This window comes from Pogona vitticeps, chromosome 4 (assembly GCF_051106095.1).
Source record: "Pogona vitticeps strain Pit_001003342236 chromosome 4, PviZW2.1, whole genome shotgun sequence".
Classification (NCBI taxonomy): domain Eukaryota; kingdom Metazoa; phylum Chordata; class Lepidosauria; order Squamata; family Agamidae; genus Pogona; species Pogona vitticeps.
This window is the reverse complement of record NC_135786.1, coordinates 198,685,587-198,704,825: the sequence shown is the minus strand read 5'-3', so window position 1 is coordinate 198,704,825 and position 19,239 is coordinate 198,685,587. Positions and strand designations below refer to the sequence as shown.

Genomic DNA, 19,239 nt, shown 5'->3' with positions numbered 1-19,239 from the left:
GTAGACTGATCTTTTCCAATCCTCTGGCCACTGTTGAGTTTTCCAAACTTGCTGGCATATTGAATGTAGCACCTTAAGAGCATCATCTTTTAAGATTTTAAATAGTTCTACTGGAATGTCATCACATCCACTGGCGTTGTTGTTAGCCAGGCTTCCTAAGGCCCACTTGACTTCACTCTCCAGGATGTCTGGCTCAAGATCAGCAACTATATTGTCTGGGTTGTCCGGGATATCCAAATCTTTCTTATATAATTCCTTTGTGTGTTCTTGCCACCTCTTCTTGATGTCTTCTAATTCTGTTAGGTCCCTCCCATTTTTGTCCTTTATCATGTTCCTCTTTGCACAAAATGTTCCTCTAATATCTCCAATTTTCCTGAACAGACCTCTAGTTTTTCCTTTTCTGTTATTTTCCTCTATTTCTTTGCATTGTTCATTTAAGAAGGCCCTCTTGTCTCTCCTTGCTATTCTTTGGAAGTCTGCATTCAATTTTCTGTAGCTTTCCCTATCTCCCTTGCATTTTGTTTCCCTTCTCCTTTCTGCTATTTCTAAGGCCTCATTGGACAGCCACTTTGCTTTCTTGCATTTCCTTTTCTTTGGGATGGTTTTTGTTGCTGCCTCCTGTACAATGTTACGAGCCTCTATCCAAAATTCTTCAGGCACTCTGTCCACCAAATTGAGTTCCTTAAATCTGTTCTTTACGTCCACTGTGTATTCATAAGGTATTTGGTTTAGATTATACCTGAGTAGTCCAGTGGTTTTCCTACTCTCTTCAGTTTAAGCTTGAATTTTGCTATAAGAAGCTGATGATCAGAGCTGCAGTCAGCTCCAGGTCTTGTTTTTGCTGACTGTATAGAGCTTCTCCATCTTTGGCTGCAGAGAATATAATCAATCTGATTTCAATATTGCCCATCTGGTGATTTCCATGTATAGAGTCACCTCTTGTGTTGTTGGAAAAGTGTGTTTGTGATGACCAGCTTATTCTCCTGACAAAACTCTATTAACCTTTGTCCTGCTTCGTTCTGAACTCCAAGGCCAAACTTCCCTGTTGTTCCTTTTATCTCTTGGCTCCCTACTTTAGCATTCCAGTCCCCTAGAATGAGAAGAACATCTTTCTTTGGTGTCAGTTCTAGAACGTGCTGTAAATCTTCATAAAATTGTTCAATTTCAGTCTCCTCAGCACTGGTGGTTGGTGCATAAACTTGGATTATTGTGATGTTGAAAGGTCTGCCTTGGATTCGTATTGACAGCATTCTATCATTTTTGAGATTGTATCCCATTACAGCTTTTCCCACTCTTTTGTTAACTATGAAGGCTACTCCATTCCTTCTACGGGATTCTTGCCCACAATAGTAGATATGATAATCATCTGAGCTGAATTCGCCCATTCCTGTCCATTTTAGTTCACTGATGCCCAAGATGTCGATGTTTATTCTTACCATCTCCTGTTTGACCACCTCCAGCTTCCCAATGTTCATAGATCTTACATTCCAGGTTCCTATGCAGTATTTTTCTTTGCAGCATTGGACTTTCCTTTCACTTCCAGGCACGTCCACAGCTGAGCGTCCTTTCGGCTTTGGCACAACCACTTCAATAGCTCTGGAGCTACTTGTACTTGTCCTCCATTCTTCCTCAATAGCATGTTGGACGCCTTTCAACCTGAGGGGCCCATCTTCTAGCATCATATCTTTTAGTCTTTTGTTTCTGATCATGGGGCGTTCTTGGCAAAGATACTGGAGTGGCATTGCCATTTCCCACTCCAGGTGGATTGCATTTAGTCGGAACTCTCCACTATGTCCTGTCCGTCTTGGGTGTCCCTGCACGGCATAGCCCATAGCTTCTCTGAGTTACTCAAGCCCCTTCGCCACGACAAGGCAGCAATCCATGAAGGGGATATTTAGGTAAGAATAGCTATTAATGCTATAATACCCACTTTACATCAGAATGATTCTCTCTTTAGTTACAGGCATAAAAGGAGGTATACAGTACCTGCTAATATCTTTGCTTCGCTTCCATTTTCACCTGGCAGGGTGCCTGGTTTTGGATTACTCTTTGTGGCCACTTACACTCTGCACACCCTGAACGGCTGTTTCTGAAAGCTGAGGGACCTGACAAAATGAAATGGAATATGGTACACAAGGCAATGAAAATAGAGCCTCAATGTCCACTGGGGCAAATCCACAACTAGAGACAGTCCAAAGAATTGAATTTTTCATATTATATATCATTGTAATGTTTACGTGTTTTTTAAAAAAATATTTAGTTTTTTTAATTGTTTGTATTTTTAGTTTAATTAAAAAAATGGAATTGCATTTTTGTTTCCAGTATTGCACTTTACTTCAGAAGTACATTTGTAACATCATCATACTTACTGTGCTAAATATTGGTATGAAACAGCAGTCAGTAAGTAGATCCAGGTAGGCAGTGCATTTCCTGGCAAATTTGATATCTTCAGTCACCATAAGGCAGAATCTGCCAACTCAACATGGACAAATGTGTCCTGCAAGTGTTGCTAAAGAAATACATTTAACTTCAGACCCCTTCAGATGGACTTCTTGCATCTGATTCCTAAGACATTATTACTACAAAGATGAATGCACATTTTGTTTGAGTCTTGGATGGGTGGAGGGACAAATCAGCTTCTCAGACCCCTCTGTAGATGTGACTAGTAAAAACTGCTATTGTATTGGATGCTGTTAAAAAAAAGAGAAAGAGAGACTCAAATGTAATTGTACACGTGAGGTACATGCACACACAAAGTAATGTGCCAGGGGAGTGAGATTTATTGCTCCTCCTCCAAAGGTACATTCATTTTGAGAAAGATGTGGAATAGAGTCATTAGAACAGGATAAGAAAAACTCACTCACCCGCCCACTCAGTCACATATCTTATTGTCCTCCTCCAGCCTGACTGCCCCCTCACCAGCCCAGTCACATGCCTGCCTGCTTGCCCAATTGGACCCTGCCAGCCCAATCGCCCACTTACCCTTTCACCTGCCCACCTGGCCCCTCAGTTGCCCCCTGCCAACCTGATTGCCCCCACACCAGTCTGATCACCCCCTGCTAGCCTGCTGTCTGTGACTGGCCTTGTTTTGACAGGTGGTGGCGATGGCACAGGTGGCAAAATTGTTGTTGGTGGCAAAGATGAGGATGCACACACCAACACAAAAATTTTCATGCTAACCATCTGGTTTTCTTGTAATGATGAATGTGATCACTAATACCTCCCCATAATATCTTCACACTCACATAAAACAAGTAATTTATATCCAAAGCAGTGCAAATAAAGCAGAATTATGCAATCTACCACAGTATTCTGTCATTCTCAGATGAGAAAATGTAAATAAATTATTGCACTTGATCTGGCAGTGGGGCTTCACACCACATCTGTGGGGCAAAGCCTTCCATGCACTCACTTTGCCTTCAGTTACAACCACACTGTTGGCTATGGCTTCAGTATAACTTCTGTATAATTCAGTGAAGCCACAGACTGCAAGGCAGCACAAAATCAGACCTTGAGCTTATAAGCTGCCGCTTCTTCTGCACAATTTAAAATAAAACTCAATTTTTTTACCCTCTGAGAGCTCATAAACAAGTTTTATAGTGCCTTCAACTAGAGTCTATTGTATATTGCTGGTGAATTACAAGTGGCTTGGGTTTAAACCTCTCTCCTAAGCCATCAAACAGAAGGAGAAAATGTAGTAGTTTGTTTTTATTGAAAAGCTTCCTACCTTCCTTAAAATCGAGTTTATCTCATGTAATTGTGGTCTGACATTCACATACACATACACAAAAATTTATGGATATAGCTAACCACACTATCTTTTAATGACAAAATATTGAGAAGCGCCTGTTTTGCCTAAGTAATTATTATAGCATTCCAATGGGCTTCCTTGGGAGTAGGGGGATGTCTTGTGGCCCTCCAGCCCCGTTTTTCCTAGCAAAAGGTGAAACCTCCGATGGATGGCAATTCACCCTTAGCATCTTAGAATCTCACTTCAGACTCTTTTGCTCAGTTCAAAAGGGTTCAGGGTGAAATGGACTGGAAGAAGGGAGTCCACATGTTTGTTCCTATTCCATGCCCCATGCCGTATACTTATATGCTTTCTTTGAATGCCTAAACAAAGATGGAGAAACACAGATTTTTGAACTACAGCTTCTAGAAGCACACTACCAGCATGTGTGTAGGATATTGAGAGTTGTAGACCCAAGAAAATAATTTCCCCTGTCTCTGTAGCTGTAACAGGTTTTGGAAACATATAGAGAATGGGAAAGAAGAGAAGGTTGCTTTGAATCATTTCTGAACATGTGTGTAGCACCATCTCTGTGTAGAGATTTGAAGGGGGCAGTAATCAGCACTCACTTGGGTCGACAGGGGTCTGCAACTGAGTCTGCAGCAAAGCTTGCTTTGGTTGACAGCTGCAAGGCTTGCTTTAGGCTGTGAGCAGTTTCTCCACTGGATCTTTAAGATTAATTCAGGGAAAAGGGGGGGGGGCAAGCCTCTCATTGTGCCCTCCTGGTACTGGGAGGAAGTTCTCTCTCTCTCTCTCTCTCTCTCCCTCCCTCCCTCCCTCCCTCCCTCCGTCCCTCCCTCCCTTCCTTCCTTCCTCCCTTCCTCCCTGTTTATAAGTGGTGCTGCATATCTGCATTGGAATAATAGAGTAACAGAATTCACTTCCCTGCCCAAACCCCAAAGAAGGAGCAAAGGAAGTGTTTAATTTGCCAATATCATGAAATGGCTTCAGCTCTCTTCTGAAGCCACTTCATGCTATAGCAAATTGATGGCCAAAGGAGCCTTTACAACTGCAAGGCTCACTTTTGGCCCATTCTCATTGATCACACACTTTGGAAATGACCAAACCAGAGTGATCCTACAGCTGCCAAAAAAGCAGAAGCCCCTGATACGGGCCAGAAAAGTGTGCACCGGAATGCCTGGGGACAATTTGGTTTGCTACAGTGATTATGTTGCTGGATCTCCCCTAAAAAGGAGTGAATTGACTCATTCCCACAGTGGACCAAGGAGCAGGCTAAATGCCCATCTGATAGCTCCCATACATATTATTTTGACACAGGGTAATTTGTATGTAAAATCTTCTATCTTTTTTTTTTTAAAAAAAACCCTTATGTTTAGAAGAGGGCTCACAAAGTTAATTCAAATGTGGAAGCATGCATATAGTATATACCTCAGACCATGCCACTTTCAGAATTTACGCAGTACGTTGATTGCCTAAATCACTCCCACTTCAGACTCCTGTTTGACATGGGAAATCTAATATGTCAGGATAATGTGTAAGGCTAAAAGCTGCCTTCCTGATATGTCAACTTTTCATATGCAAGCTTTTGATGGGAGATAAAATCTCTCAAGCATTTGAATTGGTTCTCAGGGAGAATGCTGGGTTTAATCTCTAACATTTGCTACTGAAAGACAAGTTCATATATTAAGACACTAGATTAGAATATTTACAGCATCCTCTCACATTTGCTCAGAAGTAAGCACAACTGAGTTCAATGCCTAACTTCCTCATCTACAAAGGGCTGCAGCATTATCTGAAAAACAACATTTTCTCCAAATAAACCCAATTATTCACTAAGATTTTTGGAGTAATTAAGTGTTTTATCTGTGCCACATCCTAAGAAAAAGGCCAAACTTCCCATTAGGCAAAATGCAATGAGTGCTCAGCCAATGGATGTTGAACTGTTGAAGGACAGACTGTGTGTACCATTGGGACTGTCTTGTGCCATCTAAACCAGCCTGCTGACATTCTCTTTGTCAGTGAAGTAACATTTGATCACCAGTTTGACCAGCTTTTTACATGCAATAGCATTATCATGGTGAAATCTTAATCTTTTTCTCAGGCAGCACAATGTATTGAGTCAGTGGTTCTTAACCTTGGGTAACCCAGGTGTTCTTGGACTGCAGATCACAGGAACCCCAACCAACATAGCTGGTGGTGAAGAGTTCTGGGAATTTCAGTCCAAGAACACCTGGTTTACCCAAGGTTAAGAACAACTGTATTGAGTGAGCCACACTATCCGGTGATGATATGGGGATGGGTCTTCTCTCTGGTGGAACCCTTTCTCATCTGCACTACCTAAGTTGGGAGAGGGAGGAGCAGCAGCAGGGGTGTCACTATCACACCATGGCCTTTGCAACCACTGCCATCACCCCTCCATTCTTTCATCCTTGTTTGTCTTGCCTCCCTGTTTTTGAGTGTGAGGGAGAGCATGGGTGAACAGGCCTCGTGAAGAGCAGTGGTGGCTACACACAGCAGCTAGTACTCTTCTCCCCAAAAGCAGTCAAGCTCCAGAGTTGGTCACATCAAACTTGAAAATCTGGGCAGTCTGTTGTCTGAAGTGAGTACCTCACGCCATCTAATGCAAGAGCTGGCCCGGGCTTCTCCTGATAAAAGACATCCCTCCGAGTACAGAGATTATAAACTATACAAGTAGATAACATAGTTTGCACCTCCCACCTCTCTTCCAGGTTAAAAAGCCCCACTGAGTGTGTCTTGCCTAAGACCACCAGCATCCTAGAGCCAGCAGTGCTTATTAGAGATCAGCAAGAAATCAATATACTGTTTGTTTCCTGTATTTAGTGTTCATTGCAGGGGCTGTGTGGAAGTAATTTGCTTTTAATTATGGTCGAGACAGATTTATTTTGCAGCATCATTGAGTGATAAGTCAGCCTCTGCCTTTTAAAATGTGAAACGGTTTTATGGTTGGCAATGAAATCACAGAGCAGGGAAGCAAGACTGATGGGAGATATACTGTACATATTACTTTGGCCAGAACTTCTATGTGCAGATGATGAAATATGAACTAATGGGGACTTTTGATAACTGTCCTGTCCCTGGGATGTGGATTATTCAACAGCAGGGCACAGCAAGCTAACCAACCATTTGGCACTGTTTTATTCAGTCCTATTATAAACCAATGGGGAAGAGGCAGTAGCAAGGTTCATGGCATTCTTGGGGACTTTGATATCCAAAGGTTGCTGAATGATCAGGCATCCAACAGAGGTCCCTAGACAACTAGTTTTCATGGCAATAATGGGGAGAATGAATAGAGGCTAACCCATTTTTAGGTGTCTTGGAGCTTATACCATTTGGCTTCAACAGATTTCACCAGGGAGCTTGTCTTTAGAGTTGCCAATAGCATTCAATGATTCCTTACCTGCTGAAGACCATTTGGGAACCGCTTCTCAAAGCCTCTGATTACCTTCTTGACCACATCTATTGGATGCAGAACTTGCAATTCATACCTATATTCAGTATGTGTGTGACAGATTGCTTGCTTGCAAGCTGAGGTGTAAATGTAACTGACAAATAACAACAACAACAACAAAAAAAACAAGGTAAAATAGGACTATGATATCCATGGGGGATCGGTCCCAAGCCAGATCAATGAGTCTATTCCACTCGGCTTTTGTACACAAACAGGGTAGGGTGTCAGAGAACAGGAACTCAGGCCCTGCCTAATGACACTGCATCTGGATAGTCTGTGTAGCTTCAGTTCAAGAGTGGAGTGAAGATTCTAGTGACACACAACAACACTTTTTCATTTCAGTAGCTGCAGCAGTGTTGCTGGTATAGGGGCAAGGATCTGTGTATAGAGGTAAACAGAAGAAAATTAAAAATACAGATTTTTGTCTTCAGAAAGCACAGCAACAGACTATTTTTAAAACCCTGTACAAACATGGTCGTTCATGAAGAAGCATATATTTACACATATCTTTAAGAAAAGCTGATAGATTATATTGTTCATAAGATATGTGCATTGGTCTCACAGGAAAGAGATAACTTTGGTGGTAGCAAACAAATGTATCCAGTTGGCCTCCTTTCCAGACAGAAATACCCACCAGTTCATTTATGAATTACCTTTGGCTCCAATCATAATCACCAATGAAAGGAAAACAGAACATATGTTACTCCTGAAGTTTGCTTAAGTTAATGGTGCAATTAGTCATTAGTGTGACTAATGGTAATTGGGCCCTTCTGATGAATTATCTGCTCAAAAGGCTCCAGCTGCTCCAGCATGGTGAAAGCAATCATCTAGGTATAACATATCAAGGTGTTTTTTTTTTGCAGTTTTAAAAAAAGCCACAATATTTGTTAGCACTGAAAAGCATTCAGGCATTGGTATGACCTAGCCATTGCAACTGGGTAGCATTCTTGGAAGCTGGAAGTGGTGCATGAGTGGTACTTGACCCAAAATTTGGGAAGGTTACTTTTTTGGGCTACAACCCCCATAATCCCCAGCCAGCATGACTTTGCCATCTGTGACTGATAAGTACATAAAAAAACATTCAGAAAAACAATGATTGCATGCTGTAAAGTGTATCCACCACATTGGTGAAAGAGGTACTTCTTTTCTTTCAAGTCCATGACCAGTATTCTCTTGTGTTTTACCACATATAGTATAGAGCTTAAGTCATAGAAGCAGTCACAGTTGTTCTCTGAGGTGCAGTTATATGACTAGGTACATGACCTGCCATCTCACCAAATGACCACTTCTGCAACATTAGTCCAGCACATGATAGAACTCAAGAGGATACTGGCCAAAGAAGAGGAAAACCTGGTATCTGACTTGGAATAGCAGAACTCTTATTTTGTGGAAGCAGGAGGCTCTACAGAGCACTGAAATGATAGACCCTCTGGGTGGTTTTACATTCTTTTACTAATACATTGTGCTTAAAAAAATAATAATATGGCACCAATTGAATGAATTAATGCATGAATATTAATATAGCACTTAAAAGCACAGATGCAATCAATTTGTAAAACACTATAAAATGATAGCAATGACGTAAAAGACAAATCACAGCAGCCATTGAGTCAACATTTGTACCAACACCACAAGTGAAGGATGGAGGAATCTGTACTGCATCTATGAAAATGCTATGGAGAAATTGCCAAGAGAAAAATGCTGTTCCAAGGTATTCTGTACACATAGTTAATCCATGTCAGTGTATTTAACAAGAAATGATGTGAGCTGGGAAAACCATTAATAGCCATTCTCTTTCCCACTGAAACACTAAAGGTTTTGTTTTAATCTGTCTCCTTCAATTTACTAATGCCCACTGGACAGCCTGACTCTTTTTCAGTATAATTATTTTTATTTGTTCATTTATTTTTTAAAAATATATGCTACACTGTAGTTAAGCAGAATTCCTAAGATGATGGAATAATTCATCATGAAAACCAAAAGAAAATCATAAAATCAAATTAACAATAAGAACAGCAAATAAAAACACAATATTGATACCAGTGACAATGAAGTGCAGGAGCTGCTATATATGCCATGAATGATCCTAAACCTTTTATTAATTAGCCATTGGGAATGTCCCATTAGCTAGATGAAATCACTAGGGAAAAAAAAATCTCTTTTGCCTCCAAGGAGGGAAACTCCAAACTTTGCAAACAACTTTGATTGCCAAGCCTGATCATTTGCCTGATCAACCAACTAGAGGCAAATGTTAAATTGGCTAATTCAGAGCATCAGAGTGAAAAACTTATCATTCAATAAGGGCCACCACCAGGAGACAGATTCTTTAGCAGTCATTAGAGACAAAAACTCAGTTCTTGTACCCACTATAACCCTATGATACTGCTTCATATACTAGGTTATAATCTATCTTCTTTGTTTTGGAAATAACTAAATGGCCTGTAATTCAAAAGAGGTTTCAGAACATGTTTCCTCTCTGGTATTGAGCTAAGTTGGAATTTGGTTCTTGCTCATGTAGCCTTCTGCCTCTAGTGAGCCCTTCTCCCTTCCCTCTCCTACCATTTCCTTCCTTCCTTGCATCTGCTTTTTTTTTTGCTCTAGGTTTTGTCAGGATCCTTAGGAAACACACTTTGCACCTCTCCCTCTAGAGTTTCTAGCAAGAAGCCTTGGAATAGGTCAAGGCTAAAAGGATTCCTGAACATGGAACTGAGATCTCTGACATTTCAAATCACCTTTTGTACCCAAATTGTTTTTTAAAAGCACTGTGGATGCTTGTGGTCGTAACTGCTGTGTTTTTTAAAAACTAATCCTAATATGTTTTTGTATTTTTGCCTTGAAATACTGTTTCTGACTGACACTAATCTTAGGTCACTACTCTCAGAATTTTTGTCAAAGTCACTTTGAAGTGATTAAATGCATGTCAATTTCATTCTCAAGTACTGTATATGTATTTAGAGCTGTTCCTGGTCTCCTACAGTGAAGTTGACATGCAATTAACCACTCAAATGTGAAACTTGACACAAGTCTTAAATTTCAGCTTCTAAGACTGGAGTTCATAAACTGTCATTGTCGAGCCGACAACATTAAGCAGCTTAAAACAAAGATAACTGATTACAGAAGATCAGCCTCCTTCTCATTTTTTCAGAATGAACTGTAGGGGCAAACCACTGTGTATACATGCAGTTGCAGATAATGAATGCCAAAATAACTAAGACTTCAAATTCTGTTGCGTAACTTCAGCTACTAAAGCTGAACCCCCATGCCTAGAGAGAAAACTAATGGGAGGGAGGGAGGAGAGAGGGGTGGGTGGGAAACTCTGGCTTTTCTTTAATTGCAGTGTGAAATCAAGATTTCAAAGTTTCCTTTTCTGTAATGCTGCAATACTGACCTCTGCTGAGCAGTTATAATACACTGCATAATTCACCCGCCATCCAACTTTTCTGAAACAGAAAATCACGACAGACTTAGAAGGACAAGCTCTTCTAGAAACTGTCCCTGTCAACACACTAAGAACCAGAAACTTCCAGTAAACAGGAAGGTATTAAAAAACAAGCCAGTAACATGGTCAATCACATTGCTGATCGATGCAGAATCCTATTGTTTCTGTTAATGGAACATTTCTAGGTACAAATCTATTCTATGAAAGGATTCCTCATCTCCACCTCCACCTCTGAACTTGTCTGGTACTGGTTCTGGCTAATATATATCTCATAATTGCAAATATGGCCACCACCATTTTCCTACAAAAATGAAGTACAGTTGTAACATGAGCTTTTGGAAATATATTACAGGAACCCACTTTCATAACTCTCAGATTATGCCATAAGACTTGCTGCAACTCTTTACTTGGTATTCAGCTTTGTTGTTTCCTTAGCGTAACGTCCCATTCAAACTCAACTCAATACATGCCACAACAAAGTTACATAAGCAACACAAAGGCAACATTAGGGAGCTTAATCTAATGTTCTGCACACAATACAAGCATGTGGAAAAGAACCATCAAATCTCTCAGGGGAACATGTGGTTCTCCAGACATTTTTGCACTACAACATCTATCAATGCTATGCCAGCTTGGCCAGTGGTGAAAGATCATGGGAACTGGAACAAAACTTGAAAATGTTACCCCTTTGGAATACAACTCCCAACCAGTATGGCCTCTTGGATTCTGGGAGTGGCTGTCCAAAAGAGCAATTTTCCCATGCTCCGATCTGAAGGGCTACAAGCTTCCTTGTCCTTGCTATATGTCTATGGGTGAACTACCCTTTGATTGACTTGTCTGGGATTTATCCTAATGATTTCTTTTTCAATGCAGTTGTGGAAGTTTGAAAAAACTGCACTGAGGAAGCAGGATGAAGGAGAGAATTGCATGTACAGCTTCCCTAGTAAGAAGGCAGCTTGGGAGAAGTATTTTTGACAGAATATATTCTGAAGGAGAAAGGGTTAAAAAGCTCCTCTCTCCAGCTAAGATTCTAACTTCAAATTGAGATTTTCCTTAAAAAATGAAGACAACTGAACGGAAGAGGGTGTCTACAAGTGACCGGGGCCTTGTGTTGATTTAAGCTTTTGTGTTTGACTGTCAGAATAAATATTACCATGTTGAAAATCATTGAGAGATGCAATATAGCATACACACACACACACACACACACACACACAAATCCTCTCGACAACTTTGCTTTGATATAGTTACCTTTTTTGTCTGTCAGAAAGATAAAAACTCTTTTCTCCTTCACAGTTTCTGATAAACCATTATTTGCTAGGATCAACAGAAGTGCAAAAGCTATGAAATAAATTGATGGCTTGACAAGTGATGGTAGATTTTTTACTTGCACACAATTCTTCTACATAAAGGAAGGGGTGTTGTGGCTGAACAACACAGATAGCAAAGCAGTCCTCAGCTCTGCTTTTACCTTTGGCAGATACCTGTAAAACACCAGCATGGATTGTGAAACAGGGTCTGTAGCAGCCCTTCTCAATTTCACTTCCTGCTGCAGTCCCTCCTTATAATAAGGAGATTAGACTCTACAGATCAAGGTGTTTTCTATGCTACAACATGTATGTTAATCTAGGAGTCCTCACTCATTTTCATAGGTGAATAGATTCACATCCCTCCTTTCTTCCACATTAAGCCTATTGAAGATAGTTGCATACCTTGGACTAAATTGAACTCTAGGTCCCAGCTATAGTACACCCAGTGAACAAACAGAACACTTACATAAGCCTCTCTAATTCAGTAAACCTACTGTAGTGGAGATTAGGTCAAGCTCATGTAATTTTACATTCCTACAAGATACTACGCTATGCAACCAAACATGGCTTTGAAATGCCTTGCATACGTCTCCTTAGATTGCCATGTGACAATTGTGTAATACAATTAAATGCCCTTTGCCTGGCATAAGACTGCTTCCCCCCAAAAAGACTACTTGAACATATTTACATTGCATTAATTCTCTTTATTTGTACACTCATATTTAATATAGATCAACAATTATACAGTGAGTAGTAATCCCAGTTGTCAGTAGCACATTCCAATAACGTGCGTCATATAGGCTATGCATATACCTGTCTTAAATCCAATATGATGGGAACAAGTCATGTTTTTTTTTTAATTTAGAGGACAAGCTGGAGTCTTGGGACAACAAAAGATCTGCATGAGATACAATCTCTTCCTGCTGAGACTAGAGTTGACTGATGGCTTAGGGCAAAACCTTGACAGCAGTTTCTGACCTATAGACTTTAAGGTTGCTCAAACAGATCCAGCTGGGGACTACCCAGATCAAATGTCAATGCCTGAGGATGGGGCATTAAGGAACAGAGCAGAAGGATACAGTCTCAAGCAAGTAATATTTAATTCTTTAAAAAAAACCCTCTGTTTTTTGAATGTGGGATATTGAACTTCAGCATCCATGATTAAAAATGCCAAAAAATGCACAATACTGTGCCTACACAGCCAGCAGGAAAAAGGATGCCAGACTTTATATAGAAGGGCAGCCTGTTCGTTGACAACAACAGTGGCAGCAGTCAAGATGGTCTACATGATGTCCTCTTGTGCTCACTACCATTCACAAAGTGACACCAAGCAAAGTAAAAACCCAAAAGCTGTCTCATTGTTTCAGACATTTCTTTCCCAAACACACAACTATCAGGTGTTTTTCAACAAGAGTGAAAGGACAGTTGAGAGTTAGCAAAAATTGTCACTGAAAAAGAAGGTGAAAATCATCCATAATATGTGAAAGAAAGACAGTGACAAAAATCAGCTCATATGAAATGTGGAGCAGAACCTTACAGATAGCCATAATGTGGGTGTTCAATCAAGTCAAGTGTGAACTCACAGTAAAACAAATATGCATGATAGGCTATCCTATCATGCATATACTGCATACTGAAAATATAGAACAAAAAAAGACAATATAGCTTGGAAAAGTGGGGAAGGGGGAGGTAATAGGAAGAGAAGAAGACCTAATATGAGACAGATTGTCACAACAGAGAAATGTACAACTTTCAGTTTGCAATACTCATTGGAAAAGGCAATATTGCTAGGAAGGAGGGGAGGGAGAAGGAAGAAAGAACAATGTAACATGAGATGCTGTTGGTTTAAAAGATCTCACCAGAGCTGTTAGTGATAGAACATTTTAGAGATTAATAACTCATGTAGTCACCACACATTGGCAGTGACTTGATGGCACACAAAACCTTTGGAGCTTTTTTTTCTTAATTACCAGACAATTGTACAGTGACAAGACAGCTGGAATGGCTAAAACTATAACAATACATGGACACCAAAGCTCTGCTAAAATCAAAAAAAGACTATCTCAATAACAAAGCAAAAACCAGTAATTTCACAGCCTAAACAAGTTAGCTTCTCAGTATTTGTTCCTATTCTTTTTTAAAAATGCCTTTAAAATACTTTTACAACCAGACACAGAATCTTTTTGCCAGGACCAATACCTGTTTGACCAGGAAGGAGTAAAAAAGTTCTGTTCTGCTGCATGATAACATATTTGCACTACCCTGCAACTATAATTACCCACCCTGTGTTCAAATTAAGCAGATACTGAGAAGGGAGGAGAATGTCAAATTGAAGGAAAAAGTTATTTAACTAGTTAACTCATTAGTTTCAATAGTTCATTGAAGTTCTTTTCTTTTTAATATATTGAGGGGAGGTCATGGACCCAAATGCTGTGAGGACTGTGAACACATTTGGGTGTCCCTCGGGCACCCTGTTGGCTGCTCTTTTCATTCCAGAAGCACCAAGCACCACTGGATTCTTTCTGATACAAATGAAGAAAAAGAGTACATTGAGGCAACAGCCACAACAGATTTGTGACTCTTTCTTCCCTAAAGACAAATGAAAATGCTTCCTGCAAAATTATAGGCCTTATGCTTAACAGAGACCAAAAGAATATAGCCTTACATGCAGCAGCAGTTCACTGTAAGCATTTATAATTATATGCTGCCACCATGTTCAAATAAGTGACTGCTGTGTGTCTCAAAGAGATGTACAATTGTGATTAGGGAAATGCACCTACAGCAAAACAAGGTGGAGTCATAAGAACAGCTAACTTGCGTAAAGGCATAAGCTTTGGGGCAGAAGCTGATGGGCTAACAAATCAGAATGGAATTTTCCTTAGAGATGCAGAGATAAACGAATGTATAAATGTGTGTGTGGGGGGGGGGGTTTCAATAAATCTAACAGCAGAATCCTCAAAACTCTTTTTCAACAGCAAATCCCACGAACATTTTCTGGCTTCTTTTGTACAGATTTTTTTCAAATTACAAGTTATTTTCTCAGACAAGGATGATAGATTCCAAGGAAATGATCCATTTGTGTATTCAAAAAGGCTTCTCTTGCAATCATTCAATCTCAGTCTGCCTGTTTTTGGTGATCTTTAAAAAAAAAAATCAACCCACACACAACAATTTGAACGGTGCTGTTGAATTAGATAGCTTCAATTTACAAAACTTGTTAAACTGGACAATTTAATCATTAACAGATGATCAATGATGAGTAAGAGAAATGTTTTTAAAAGAATATATATTTTGACTCCAAAGCTATGGTAGAATATTAGCTTTATTAAGGTAAGCAAGCTATCTGTATTGAGCAATCTTTGAGTTTTCCAGAACACTTTGTCAGCCTAAGGACTAGGGAAAACAACAAAGGGAGGGGTGCCGAGTGATAAAGCTGGACAAACTGGAAACGCCCTGGAGTCTGAACTTTGTGACAGTCTTCACTTTTCCTCTCTGCTTCACTAAGGATTTATGTAGAAGTGATTTGTGAAAACTAGCTGATTAGTCTGTGCTAGGATCATGCTTACCTCACGCAGCCCCAGGAAATACTGAGAAAGAGAAAATACAAGGCCTGCTTCCTCCACTACATATTTGTGGAGTGTACAATCATTGTTTCTTTCCTCTAGTAATCCTCATTGCAATCTGAAATCTGCTGGAAGCTCACACAGTAATTTGCAATCCCATTAAACCTATGAAACACCTCTTGGTTTCCTTCTTCAAACTGGTACAAAGTATGGTCATTTGTGCTGTCTAAAAAGTGTTCGAGAGAACTACAAAGCAGATCACTTTATGAAATTGTATTTGATCCAATTACCTGACTCTACCAACTGAGGCTTAGGTTCTAACTAATACTTGGAACCCCTAATTGAGGCTTTGGATTCCCTTCCACCTGGACTCTCACCAGCAGAGCATGGAAGGTGACTTTTAAGAAGACTGAGAATAATGGCATGCCAAACTTGAGCACTGTACGGCAATGTAGGAGTGGTGGTGTCTCAAATCTGGATTTGGGTCTTCATACAACTTGGTATGTTGCAAAGGAGCATGTCCACATCCTTGTTCTGCACACTCTGTGTTAAACACAAACAAATTAAAATGAAGAAACTTAAAATGAATAACATAATAAGTAACAAACCCTTAAAACCAGCTTTGAAAGTAAAGCTTATATAATGCTGTGTATTCTTGATTCTACTGTATGTCATGGTATCATGGAGTTTTAATGCCTGCTACTTTTGGAAAAAGAAGCATTATTGTAGGATGCTAAGATTTACTGTAGACTACTAAGAATTTCTTGGGTGAAGAGATTGGCTAAAAAAGAACTATCAAAGTGAATGAATACCAAGAAATCATAAAACAAATACAATACAGAAAATGAAAAGTACTGATTGTTATAGCTGATCATTCAAGTATACAGATGAAAGAAGTATATGAAGCAACCACTGCTTCTTCATCCCAGAATCTTGGGTCTAACCTGGTATTTATAGCACCTGTTGTTGTTGTTTAGTTGTTAAGTCATGTCCGACTCTTCGTGACCCCATGGATTAGAGCATGCCAGGCCCTCCTGTTGTTCACTGCCTCCCGGAGTTTGGTCAAAGTCATGTTGGTAGCTTCTATGACACTGTCTAACCATCTTGTCATCTGTCGTCCCCTTCTCCTCTTGCCTTTACTTTTTCCCAACATCAGGGTCTTTTCCAGGGAGATTTCTCTTCTCATGAGATGGCCAAAGGACTGGATCCTCAGCTTCAGGATCTGTCCTTCCAAGCACTCCAGGTTGATTTCCTTCAGAATTTATAGGTTTGTTCCCTTTGCACTCCAGGGCACTCTCAAGAACTTCCTCCAGCACCACAATTCAAAAGCATCAATTCTTCAGCAGTCAGCCTTCTTTATAGTCCAGCTCTCACTTCCATACATCGCTACTGGAAAAACCATAGCTTTGACTATGTGGACCTTTGTCGGCAAGGTGATGTCTCTGCTTTTAAAGATGCTGTCGAGGTTTGTCATCACTTTCCTCCCAAGAAGCAGGAGTCTTTTAATTTTGGGGCTGCTGTCCCCATCTGCAGAGATCATGGAGCCCAAGAAAGTAAAATCTATCACTGCCTCCATATCTTCCCCTTCTATTTGCCAGGAGATGATGGGACTAGTGGCCATGTATCATCGGGGTCATTTAAATTTTGCAATAATTCCTTACTTTTGACGGGAAATAATGACGTAGGCTTGTCAGTCATGTTCAAAGCTTCACTTTTATTAATCTCTGGCTTTTCAACAATTATCTCAACCGGGTTAAAACATGATATGTTGGGTAATAGGCCATAACTGGAACAGGCCAACTCTTGCTGAAAGTCCAGATAACTCATTGGGGTGCTGGGCCAAAGCATTCGCGGTTGGTGGGGCTCCATAAAGGAGTGCTCCTCACTTCACAGATTGTGCCGCAGCATGGATTCCTTGCCCAGTCTCCTTCCTTCGGTGCTTGGTTGAAGGTAGAGTCCAGTCTTATTACCTTTCTGCCTCGCCCTTCCCCCTCGGGAAGACAATGGCTGTCCATTCCTATGTCTCATATACTGTCTCTCCCTCTCTCTTTGGCTCCGGATTGGGTAATAATCCTATGACTTTCAGGTTCAGGAAATCTCTCAGGAGCCCTTGCGTCTTTTTGGACTCAGACTCCTGCTTGTCACGTTCCTCCTTCTCCAATCTGCCTCCAAAACTCCTCTATACCTGGACATTTATACCTTCCTACCAAACTGACATCCTTAGCTCCTCCCCTTTTCCTTTCTCCCCTTCTGCGACTAAGCAAACTTCTACCTTCCCTTTCATCTCTTCTACCCTTCTCGTCTCTTCTATTAAGATTTCTTTCTCCTTTGACGCCTCTGCTCTACAACATTCTCTTTCCTCCTTAGCCACTGCTACTGTCGAGGACGGCTTACTTTCTTTCAGCTCTCCTTCACACCATGATCTTTGTTTTTTTGATATTGAGCTTCAGACCATTTTTTGCATTTTCCTCTTTCACCCTCATTAAGAAGTTATCTAATTCCTCCTCACTTTCTGCCATCAGAGTGGAATCATCTGCGTATCTGAGGTTGTTGATATTTCTTCCGGCAATCTTAATTCTGGCTTGGGATTCCTCCAGTCCTGCTGTTTGCATGATATATTCTTCATAGAAGTTAAATGAGCAGGGGAACAATATACAGCCTTGTTGTACTCCTTTCCCAATTTTGAACCAATCAGTTGTTCCATATCCAGTTCTAACTGTTGCTTCCTATCCCACATATAGGTTTCTCAGGAGATAAAGTGGTCAGGCACTCCCATTTCTTTAAGAAACTGCCATAGTTTGCTGTGGTCCACACAGTCAAAAGCTTTTGCGTAGTCAATGAAGCAGAAGTAGATGTTTTTCTGGAACTCCCTGGCTTTCTCCAAAATCCAGTGCATGTTAGCAATTTGGTCTCTAGTTCCTCTGCCCCTTTGAAATCCAGCCTGTACTTCTGGGAGTTCTCAGTCCACATGCTGCTGAAGCCTACCTTGTAGGATAATTATAGTTCCTAGGAGAGGCCAATTTATTCAGTTTGTAATCTCCATTTTGAGATTAGGTCTAAATGAAAACACTATGGCTTCAACAGCTAGTCATGTTTCTGGTCTCTTTCTCCAGTCCCAGGTTGTTGTTTTTCCATCCAGCATACCAAAGAATTCTTGAAGAGTTCTGAATACAGAAACTCAAATATTTGCACACTGTTCTGACATTTGAATTGTTCCTAAAATATATATATTGGAAAACAGTAGACTTTTTTCTTACCGACCAACACAAGAGACTCTGCCCTTGTGCTTTCCTCTGGTCTGTGGAAACTCTATGCAGGGAACATTTTCTTTAATCTTAAACTCAGCTGTAACAAAGCCTCACGCAGAGAGATTGCAAGATATTTCACTACTTCTGGTGGGATGACCTATGCCTGCTGCTTTTGACTTCGCACTCTTTGCTGCTTCTACCCTCTCCCCTTGTTACTATTGTCCCTACTATTTCCCCTCCCTTCCTCCCTCCTTTCTTGACCCCAAATGCCTCATTTTGTGGGCTCCTCCCTCAGAGTGAGACATGATGAATGGGGTGATAAATAAATCACTTGTGCAATATTTTCCTTCATTCTAACTCATGCCATATAATCAGTTTTAACCCACTGGTACTTTTTTAAAAAAAATGCCAATATAATCTTAGGATTGTTATGTTATTGGGTAACACATGACTTTAACC

General features: G+C 40.4%; 1 protein-coding gene across 1 annotated transcript in view; it reads right to left on the bottom strand.

The window, feature by feature from the left end:
- LOC110089692 (uncharacterized) overlaps positions 1–19,239 on the bottom strand; it is a 48,259-nt gene that overhangs the window by 17,303 nt on the left and 11,717 nt on the right. The window contains exons 2-5 of the transcript XR_013545419.1: positions 10,609–10,660; positions 7,170–7,598; positions 2,370–2,690; positions 1,987–2,105 (exon numbers count right to left, since the gene is read on the bottom strand). The gene's annotated coding sequence lies outside the window, so the exon portion shown is untranslated. The remainder of the gene's footprint in view (positions 1–1,986; positions 2,106–2,369; positions 2,691–7,169; positions 7,599–10,608; positions 10,661–19,239) is intronic.